A 9,814-nucleotide genomic window follows, 5' to 3' on the forward strand; every position below is an offset into this window, starting at 1 on the left:
GTTTCATTATTTATTTAATTTTCTACAGAAATACTGTCTTTAATATGACAGCCGAATTGCTTAAATATGGAGGCGACCAGTTACACCAAGTGGTTCATCAACTTGTGCTCAAGGTATGGGACAGCGAATCAATGCCTGACGATTGGCAACGAGGCATTATCTGTCTCATACATAAAAAGGGAGATATCACACAGTGCAGCAATTATAGAGGTATCACGTTGCTGAGTACCATCTATAAGATATTCTCCACTATCTTGCTAGGCCGGATAACCTCATACGCCCAGAACATCATTGGCCCATACCAAAGAGGCTTCACTCCAGGCAAATCAGCAACAGATCAGATTTTCTCTCTGCGGCAAGCGATGGAAAAACTGTTGGAATATGGACAACAGTTGCACCATCTGTTCATCGACTTTAAAGCCGCCTATGATAGCATAGCCAGGGTAAAACTGTATACGGCCATGAGAGAATTCGGTATCCCGACGAAATTAATAAGACTGACTAGGCTGACCCTGACCAATGAGCGAGGCCAGATAAAAGCAGCAGGATCACTCTCAAGACCATTCCACATCAACAACGGTCTACGACAAGAGGATGCGCTATCATGCGTCCTCTTTAACCTGGCCCTCGAGAAAGTGATCCGTGATGCTGAAGTAAATGCAAGAGGTTCGATCCTCTTCAAGTCCACCCAACTACTGGCCTATGCTGACGATATCGACATCATGAGAAGAGCCACCCGAGATGTACAAACTGCCTTCATCCAGATCGAGCAGGCGGCGCGAGATCTTGGTATATCGAATTGGTGGACCTCGGCGCAAACTGGGATGTCTGGAGTTCCTTATTAAGGCAGGCCTAGACCGGATACCGGTTGTTGCGCCGTTGATGATGATGAATATGACCAGGGTGTGGAATCTCCATCTAGTCAAACCCTTTACAATTTCTCATCTTTCCTTCGGGAACTACCTCAAAATATACTCTGCTCCGTCGACAGCGCACTTAACTACGACTTCCGGACTGATTACATTTTATTAGGGAGATGATTCCATTACAATTTTCCCCACGTATATTTTCCAATGTCACCGCCCTAGGTAGTCCTTTCTTTGGCGTTCTTATTTCATCCGTAAATCTGGTAAAATAAAAGAATTCGTACTGTAATTCTTCCAGAACACTATGCTGAAATGTTCAACTGAACTCTTGTAGTATCCGTAGCCTCGCGTCATGTGAATTATTTCGCTCTATCCTCTGAGGAGCTGACGAAAAGATTCATTTGCTACTATGCACCATTTTTTCTACCTTTACTTAGCTTCCTTCAACACCGTCATTAACCGCCCTTAACATTCCTATTTTTCACTCTGACATTCACTTATTTTAGAGAACACTCATTTAGGTATATTTTTATTTTAACTGATGGCCCGTGCTTAGAGGGTCCTGTCGTCCTGTTTTTGTTTAAGAGAGTTCTTTTAGTTCTGAGGACAAAATGCCGATTCTGGACCTCAGAAAACTATGTACAACTGAAGGCGGGTGGCTGGTTCGCGGTATCGCGTTGGATTTAGCTTTCTTTGTTCGCCGAATTTTTATAGGAGTTTTTGAGTTTTCTTTGGAATGGGTCGTGTTTTTGAAACCGGTTTGTTTTGGATCTTGTGCAGATGTTTTTTCCAAAAAAAACGATAGTTTCCGTATTTTATAATGCGATTTCAGATGATCTAATGACTATCCTGAATGGCCGACGACAACCAAGAGGGGAGAGCTGCCCCGAGACCTAAAAGGAAAAGAAGGTTGGCGTAATTGGCTGTGAAGGCCCGACAAGGGTTTGTTTGGCTGTTTGCTAGCGGGGCTCGGAAATGTGTATTGGAGGGGGCGAGGTCCTTGCATCTCTCACGTATCATTATACAAAACTTCAGGTCTCTTTAACCGAGACGTGGGTCCACACTACAACCTGAAAATCGAATCTACATGGGACTTCGCGTGCAAGTATCGAATAATCAACATGCGAGCTAAATTTTGAATTGAAGCAAAAAAACAACGACTCAACCGCGCACATGGAGCGGTCAAACTCCGGACCTGAGTACCGCGGACACTACAATCTGATAGTTTAAACAAGTCGGGAAACCGGAAGCTGGACGCTTCAGTTATGATAGGTTTTCTGTATTTCTTTTATAAAAATATTTGAGTGTGAATTTGCCCCATTACTACATAACACGTAATATACGCACAAATTATATAAGAATATCCACTTCCGGGTGATATTGACATTCAAAATCTAGAATTTCCAAAGAAGTGACAACTTTCACCTTTTATAAGTTTGTTAGTGATAGTGTGATTTCCACCAAACTTGGTAGGATCAAGTTCTATATAATAGCCTATATTGCTGCTAGGATGAACTTAAGGGGGGTTCTGCAGCCGATTACTGAAAATTATAGTAATATACTATTATTAACTTTATTTGAAGGGATATTGGTATGAAAGGTATTTGGGAGCCCAACCACCATATAGTGGCAGCCTGTTGATTTTTTTCAGATGTTTCGGTTTGGCAGCCTCTGAGAATGACCCCGTTAAATAAATGATGAATTTCGGCCTCCCGAAATCCCCGCCTTTCCAACAAATGCCAAAACTAAGACCATCTTCCAAAAGTACTAATCGAGACCTTTCATTTGACACATGACTATATTTGCTGAAAAAAGAATGTACACACTACTTTTGTATATTTAGGGGGCCCCCCTTAAATTCGACGTAAAAGAATGTAACTCACTGTATGCGCGAGCGGTCGCAGTTCCTACCTTTCCACAAAATTTGGTTTATCTTCAAACTGACTTTGTTGGTCTCTCTCTCTAAATCCAGAGCAATTTAGCCAAAGTCGATGCCTCAGTGAAAGAGCAAACAGATGTCATTAACATAGTCGAAGTATTGAAAAAAAATCTCATAGTCCATTGAATCCCTCACGTCCTCCAGACAGCATGAAGACAAGATGAAACTCTGGTGAACTCCGCTTTGAACGTCAAATTCCTCTGAAGTTTTACCTCGATGAAGTACGTGGCGCTTTACGCCATCATATGTCGCTCTAATAATAACTATTGATTTCGCGAGAATAGCACACCAGAGACACTTCGTATTCACGCTGTCCAAAGCCTTCTCGAAATCGATGAACACAAGGTCTAATCTAGTCTAATTTCCGTGCACTTTTTCAAGCAAAACCGTGAGGTATTAATGTAGTCAATGCAAGGAGATCCAGAGCGGAAACCTAGAGACTCTTTGTCGATCAAGCTCCTTGGTGAATTTCAAGATTATTTTAAATATTATTTTTGTAATGGTACAGAAAACGCAGATATCATTGCAATTGTCTCACTCGAGACGAGCACCCTTCTTTGGAATCTTAACGATCATCCCCTTTTACGAGTTTACAAATTTTACAAGTAGCAAATCTGCAGAAACTGTAGTTTCGACGATCAGTAAGTCTGCGAGGGGACCGTCAAACTCAGAGGCTTTACTCCGTTTGAGTGCATTTATGACCGAGATGATTCCTCTTCAGATACTAAACACCTGGGATTACACATAAACAAAAGCAAGGCAAGGACACACTACTCAATTACAGATAAGAAGATACATCTTCGAAAAAATTAAATCATTCTCCTTTCTGGGGCCAAAAGTCACAGCCGACAGCAATGGTGCATTCTAGGAACTTTCGAATCCTTTAAGCCCAAACCGGACCTCAGTTGTCATGCCATTGTTGACGATAGCCCCTACATCAAACATACTAAGCAGTTCCTTAAGTAGGTTTCCCGCTCGTCAGATGGCGCCGCTAGTGAAAAACTCATCCCTGTTGAAAATTGTCGTCCTTTCATAAGGTTATTGCCAATGTTATTTCTATCGCAACAATTCATTATTATAGTCACTGACAATAAACGACTTTCCCATTTTCTTGGAAAATAGAAATAAATGAATCACGATATAGAGATTTTACGTTGGTATAATTTTTAAGAGAGAGTGTAGCAGAAGCAGTCCGTACAATTCATCGGCTTAAAAATCATAAGTCGCCAGGAGCCGATGGAATTACAGCCGAATTGGTTATATAGAGGCGACCAAGTGGTTAATCAATTTGTGCTCAAGGTATGGGACAGCGAATCAATGCCTGACGTCTGGCAAAGAGGCATTATCTGTCGCAAACATAAAAAGGAAGATATCGCACAGTGCAGCGATTATAGAGGTATCACGTTGCTGAGTACCATCTATAAGATATTCTCCGCTATCTTGCTAGGCCCGATAGCCCCATACGCCCAGAACATCATTCACCCATACCAAAGAGGCTTCACTCCAGGCAAATCAGCAACAGATCAGATTTTCTCTGTGCGGCAATCGATGGAAAAACTGTTGGAATATGGACAACAGTTGCAGGGTAAAACTGTACACGGCCTGAGAGAATTCGTATCCCGATGTGGGAGGCCAGATAAAAGCAGCAGGATCACTCTCAAGACTATTCGGCATCAACAACGGTCTAAGACAAGGAGATGCCCTATCATGCGTCCTCTTTAACCTGGCCCTCGAGAAAGTGATCCGTGATGCTGAGGCAAAGGGACAAGATCCTCTTTAAGTCCACTCAACTACTGGCCTATGCTGACGATATCAACTTCATGGGAAGAACGACCCGAGACGTACAAAATTCCTTCATCCAGATCGAGCAGGCGGCGTGAGATCTTGGGCTTCACATCAATGAAGGTAAGGCAAAATATATGGTGGCAACGTCAGCGCCAAAAACCACCAACCAACAACATCAAACTGCACTGGTCAGACGGGAAGAATAGCCTACTTCAGCTTACAAAAACTGCTTCGCCCGAAACGTCTCACCATAGGGTCAAAGCTCTTACTATACAAGGCCAGTCCTCAGGTATTCGTCGGAGGCCTAGGTTCTTAGAAGGAAAAATTAAGAACTCTTGGCCGCGTTCGAGAGAAGAATCCTCTGAGGCTGGACGATTCGGTAGCCTACATAATGACGAAATCTATGAGTGATACCACGACCGTCTCATTATGGATAAAATCCGGCTCAATAGGCTGCGTGTGCGGGTCACTTAAACCGTATGGATGAGGATGATCCAGCCCGAAAAATCTACAAGGACAATAACTATGGTAGAAAAAGAAGACGAGGCAGACCGTACCTAAGATGGAACGATGGGCGCAGGCCAGGACGCCAGACAGCTTTTAGGGGTATCGAATTTTTAGATCTCAGCGGAGTATTTGGCGTTCCTTACTAAAGCAGGTCTAAACGGGCACTGGTTGGTGCGTCGTTGATGATAAATATTGACTAAAGATACGTTACTCCAGAAAAAAAGTCGAGAATCCTTTTTGGTCTATTGATATTACTCCTCCTTCTTTACCCTATATAATTGAGTATCATTTAATGCTGTGCTGCTGGTGAGAAATTGGGACATAATCTGGCCTCCAAAGGATCCCAAAGACTCCACTGTTAAAAATCAAGGCGAAGGTGATACATTATGAGGACCCTAATAGATGTGCATACCGGGATATAGTTCAGGTACAGATGGGATTGATTATAGTTGCTTTCATTAAACTGCCAAATTGCAATACATCATTATTAATGTAAGGAATATTAGTCGCCATTGTTATACGTCAATAGTAAGACAATAAAATCAAGAAATGTTAACAAAACTTTTCGACTGAACTATAAAGTTTGGATCAAGAGTACCCCCAAACTGACATTGATGCTCCTGTGCAGCAATACACATGATGACTCCAGATATAAAGTAAACAAAAAATTAATGACTTTGTTTCAAGTTTGCAGAATGTGGAATTTTTGGCTATTCGTGAGCAACACAATGAATTCTGCTGTTTTCCGCAAATTCAATTCCTTGCTCTTCTTGGATTCTTTGATGAGAGTTTTATATTTAAAGATTTAAGAACTCAGAAAAAAACTATGACACACTTATTTCCGATTAGCAAGTAGAAGGGCATAAAAGTGCTCGCCTCATTTATAGTTAATTTTTCTTTTCTTGTGTCCGCAAAGTAGAACAATGATATGCATCATTGACACACTCATACGAGTAATGCAACTGAAATGTGCATATAAGAATGCACCCACTTTAGATCGTTGTAAAGAAGTGATTCAATTTGCGTTTCCTGATGACATATTGCATTTACTCATATTCTCGTTGCATGTTCAATATGACCATTTTCAGAGCAAGAAAATATTTTACAACCTACATTGGATACTGACTACGTTTCATACTCCCCACCATTTCTTTTGCTTTAGCCTTTCTCGCGTTTGGTAGCGGGGTCGGCTTGGACCCGGTGGAATCGGGAGACTCTCAAATCACCGTCTAGCGTATCAAGCTACCAAGGTCGGCCATTTTGTCATATTTCATCGACATCAACGTTTAGGCCAGTCTTAGCTAATGATTTTTCGTCAGTGCGAATTACATGATCATACCATCGAAAACGCCTTTAACACAATTTTTCCACGGTCAGTGCATAACCGTATCAATCATGAATATCCTCATTTCAGTTGTTCAGTTGTTGCGTGTTACGCCACTGATGCAGAGTAACATCTTCATCTTCATTACCGCGGGCAACGTCCATTATCTGGAGTAGTCAACCAGAATTCAGAACCAGAGAGGAAAACACGCCAAAAAACAATGCGGTAGATTTTGGATTTGAGACGTTCATTGATCCATAGATCACAAGGGCCACCAATTGTGGGACACTTCATCCAAGCTGGACTGATGCAAGAAGCAATTTTATAATGTAGTCCGCCGTTGACTGATATGCTCTAATTTACCAATTAACAGATAAGAATATGTAGAACGAGCTAGGAGGTGGTGCAATAAAAACAAAATTCCTTCCCCAACCCAAAAACGATCCCTCCACTTCAATGTTTGCGCTAAGTGATAACAATCCTCTCATAAACATATGTAGGTTAGTACCATCAACGAGAATCTCAGGATGAAATGTTAAAAATGTTGACCCATTTCACGAAGTGACAATAGGGAGCGTAGCGTTACCAGTACTTTTCGATCATTTTATCATTCAGCAAAACAAGTGATTGCCAATTTTCAACTTCATTTCGGTTTCTCTCGAAAAAATGCTAAACAAGTCGGGAAACCGGAAGCTGGACGCTTCAGGTATGAAAGGTTTTGTGTATTTCTTGGGACGTAGCACGTAATATATCCATATATTATGTGAGAGTATCCACTTTCGGGTGATATTGACATTCATAGTCTTCAATTTTTCAAAGAAGCAACAAATTTGAGGTATTATAACTTTGTTAGTAATAGTGCGATTTCCACCAAACTTGGTAAGATCATGCTCTATATTATAGCCTATATCACTGCAAATTCATGGTACTAGGATGAACTTACGGGGGGTTTCTAACCAATTACAAAAAATTATAGTAATATACTATTATTAACTTTATTTAAACAGATATCGGCATGGAAGGTATTTCGGAGCCCAGGCACCATATAGTGGCAGCCTCCTGATTTTCAGATTTTTCGGTTTGGTAGTTTCTGAGAATGGCCCCTTAAAGAAGTGATCAGTTTCAACCCCCCGCGCTCCCTACCCTTCCAACGAATGTCAAAACTAAGATCGGCTTTGAAAAGTACTAATCGAGACCTTCAATTTGATACCCCACATGACTATATTTGATGAAAAAAATTTTGCACCCCCCTTTTGCATGCATGGGGACCCCCCTTAAATTCGACGTAAAAGGATGTAATTCACTGTATGCGTGAGCGTTCACAGTTCCCACCTTTCTACCAAATTTGGTGTCAATCGCTATAACCGTCTCCGAGAAAAATGCGTGTGACGAACAGACAGACGGACGGACAGACAGACAGTAAACCGATTTTAATAAAGTTTTGTGTTTACACGAAACCTTAAAAATGAGAAAAAGTACTCAGGTACTGATGAACCTCAAAAAGTACTAAAGGTAGTAAACCTTTGGTACCAAAAAGACAAGAATGTTTGTAATTTAAGGTAATGAAATATCGTCTTGTCATGTACGTACGTATTTGGAACGCAATGATTTCAGAAGTGTATACCGCATCTCGAAAGAGCTTGCATGGGGAAAAATCTTTTGATGGTCCTGTAAAGGACGTCAGTGGTCGATCTATCATCCACAATGACAAACAACTGAAGAGATGGAAAGAACACTTCACCACATTCTTAATCGTATTACATTCGGTATGAAGTTCCTCCTCCTGTGAATGAAATAAACTCAAACGGAGTAAAGTCGCTGGGCTTGACGTTCTCCCCGCAAAGTTGTTTATCGTTCTACCAGCAATTTTTGCAGATTTGCTACCGCCACTCGTACAGAAATCGTGGGAATCCCAGACCTTTCCCAAAGAGTAGAAAAAGGAGATGATCAACAAGAACGCAAAGAAGGCAACCCATTTTTAATGTGACGATTGGAGGGATATCTGCGTACTCCCTGCCATCGCAAAGATAATAGCCATCCTCCTGCATTGACCACATCAAGAACCTACGGATCATTTTGGAACTGTGCGCAGAGTTTAAATCTTCGCTGTACCTGCTCTTTATCGATTTCGAAAAAGCTTTCGATAGCGTGAAGGGAGTGTATCTGGAGTGCTCTACATAGGAGGGGCATTTCGAAGAAACTGATAGCCACTATCCAAGCGATATATGATGATGGAAAATGTCACGTACTGCACCGGGGTAAAACTTCATAGGATTTTTAGGTCCAAAAGGGAGTCTACCAGGGTTGCATCTATCACCGATATTATTTCCTCTTGTTATCGTTGACCTTCTTCACACTGGCTGGTCCTGGGGGACTTGGAGGAATTCAATAGACGATGACATCTTTCGTCAAACACTTCAACATCAGTTTGCTCTCTCACTGGGTCATGAACTTTGGCCGAATGGCTCTGGATCTGGAAAGAAGGGAAGTAGAGTTGGACTGAAAATAAACACCAACAAAAATAAGGCTCTTAGTGTGACGGTCATCGTACTCTCCCACATTGCATTAATGGGCAGAGCATCGAAGGCGTCGGTCAATTTGTATATCTAAGAAGCGTGGTTTCCACCGACGGCATCGAGCTGGATGTTCCCCGACTTATTAACACCGCTAGTTCCGCTTTCGCTGCCCTGCCTAAAATCTGGAAATACAGTTGTCTCAACAACAGAATCAAATAGAGACTGTTCTGTGATAGTGTTCTTTCTGAGTTGCTATATGCGAGTAGCACATGGAAAGTGAACTCCACTATTACTCAAAAGCTCTCCACTTTTTCTTCAATACCTATCTGCGGTGTACCATCGAAGTACACTGACCTGACACTATTTCAAACGAAGAACTTTTTCGGTGCACAGACGTGGCACCCGTACGCACTGCGATCGGAAAACGGAAGTGATAGTAAATAGATCACGCATTAGGAAAAAGTGGCAGTTGCATTGGGGGCTACGACATGAAGTAGAATCCACTCTCCCAACATAGCCGACGGGTGGGTCGTCCCAAGGGCGCTTGACGCAGAAGAGCAAATCGTGGGGGGAGCTGAAGGACATTTCAGGTAACCGCGAACCATGGAACGTAGGTGTGGTTGACGCGCTATACCCCACTAAGCAGTAAGTAGCAACCATATATGTATATCATTGCGATGAAAATGTTAGTTAGGTGTTTGGACCATTTTGTTTGTCACTACGGAATACTTTTTCGGTCTTTTCAGATTACTATAGGCTTTCAAAAAGGAAGGCTGTCGAACCTTAGAGGTAGTTTGGCATACTCTAGTGAGTTCTATTGTTCAGAGCGTTTCGGAGGTTTTTCGTTTCATATAGATTTCATATTTTCAATTTTTTT

The 9,814-nt window shown here is 41.8% G+C and overlaps 1 protein-coding gene across 1 annotated transcript in view; it reads right to left on the bottom strand.

Annotated features, from left to right (window-relative positions):
* Positions 1–9,814, bottom strand: part of LOC119651456 (ubiquinone biosynthesis monooxygenase COQ6, mitochondrial) — a 53,894-nt gene that overhangs the window by 19,085 nt on the left and 24,995 nt on the right. The gene's annotated exons all lie outside the window — the stretch shown is intronic.

The sequence above is a fragment of the Hermetia illucens genome, chromosome 3 (assembly GCF_905115235.1).
Source record: "Hermetia illucens chromosome 3, iHerIll2.2.curated.20191125, whole genome shotgun sequence".
In the NCBI taxonomy this organism is placed as follows: domain Eukaryota; kingdom Metazoa; phylum Arthropoda; class Insecta; order Diptera; family Stratiomyidae; genus Hermetia; species Hermetia illucens.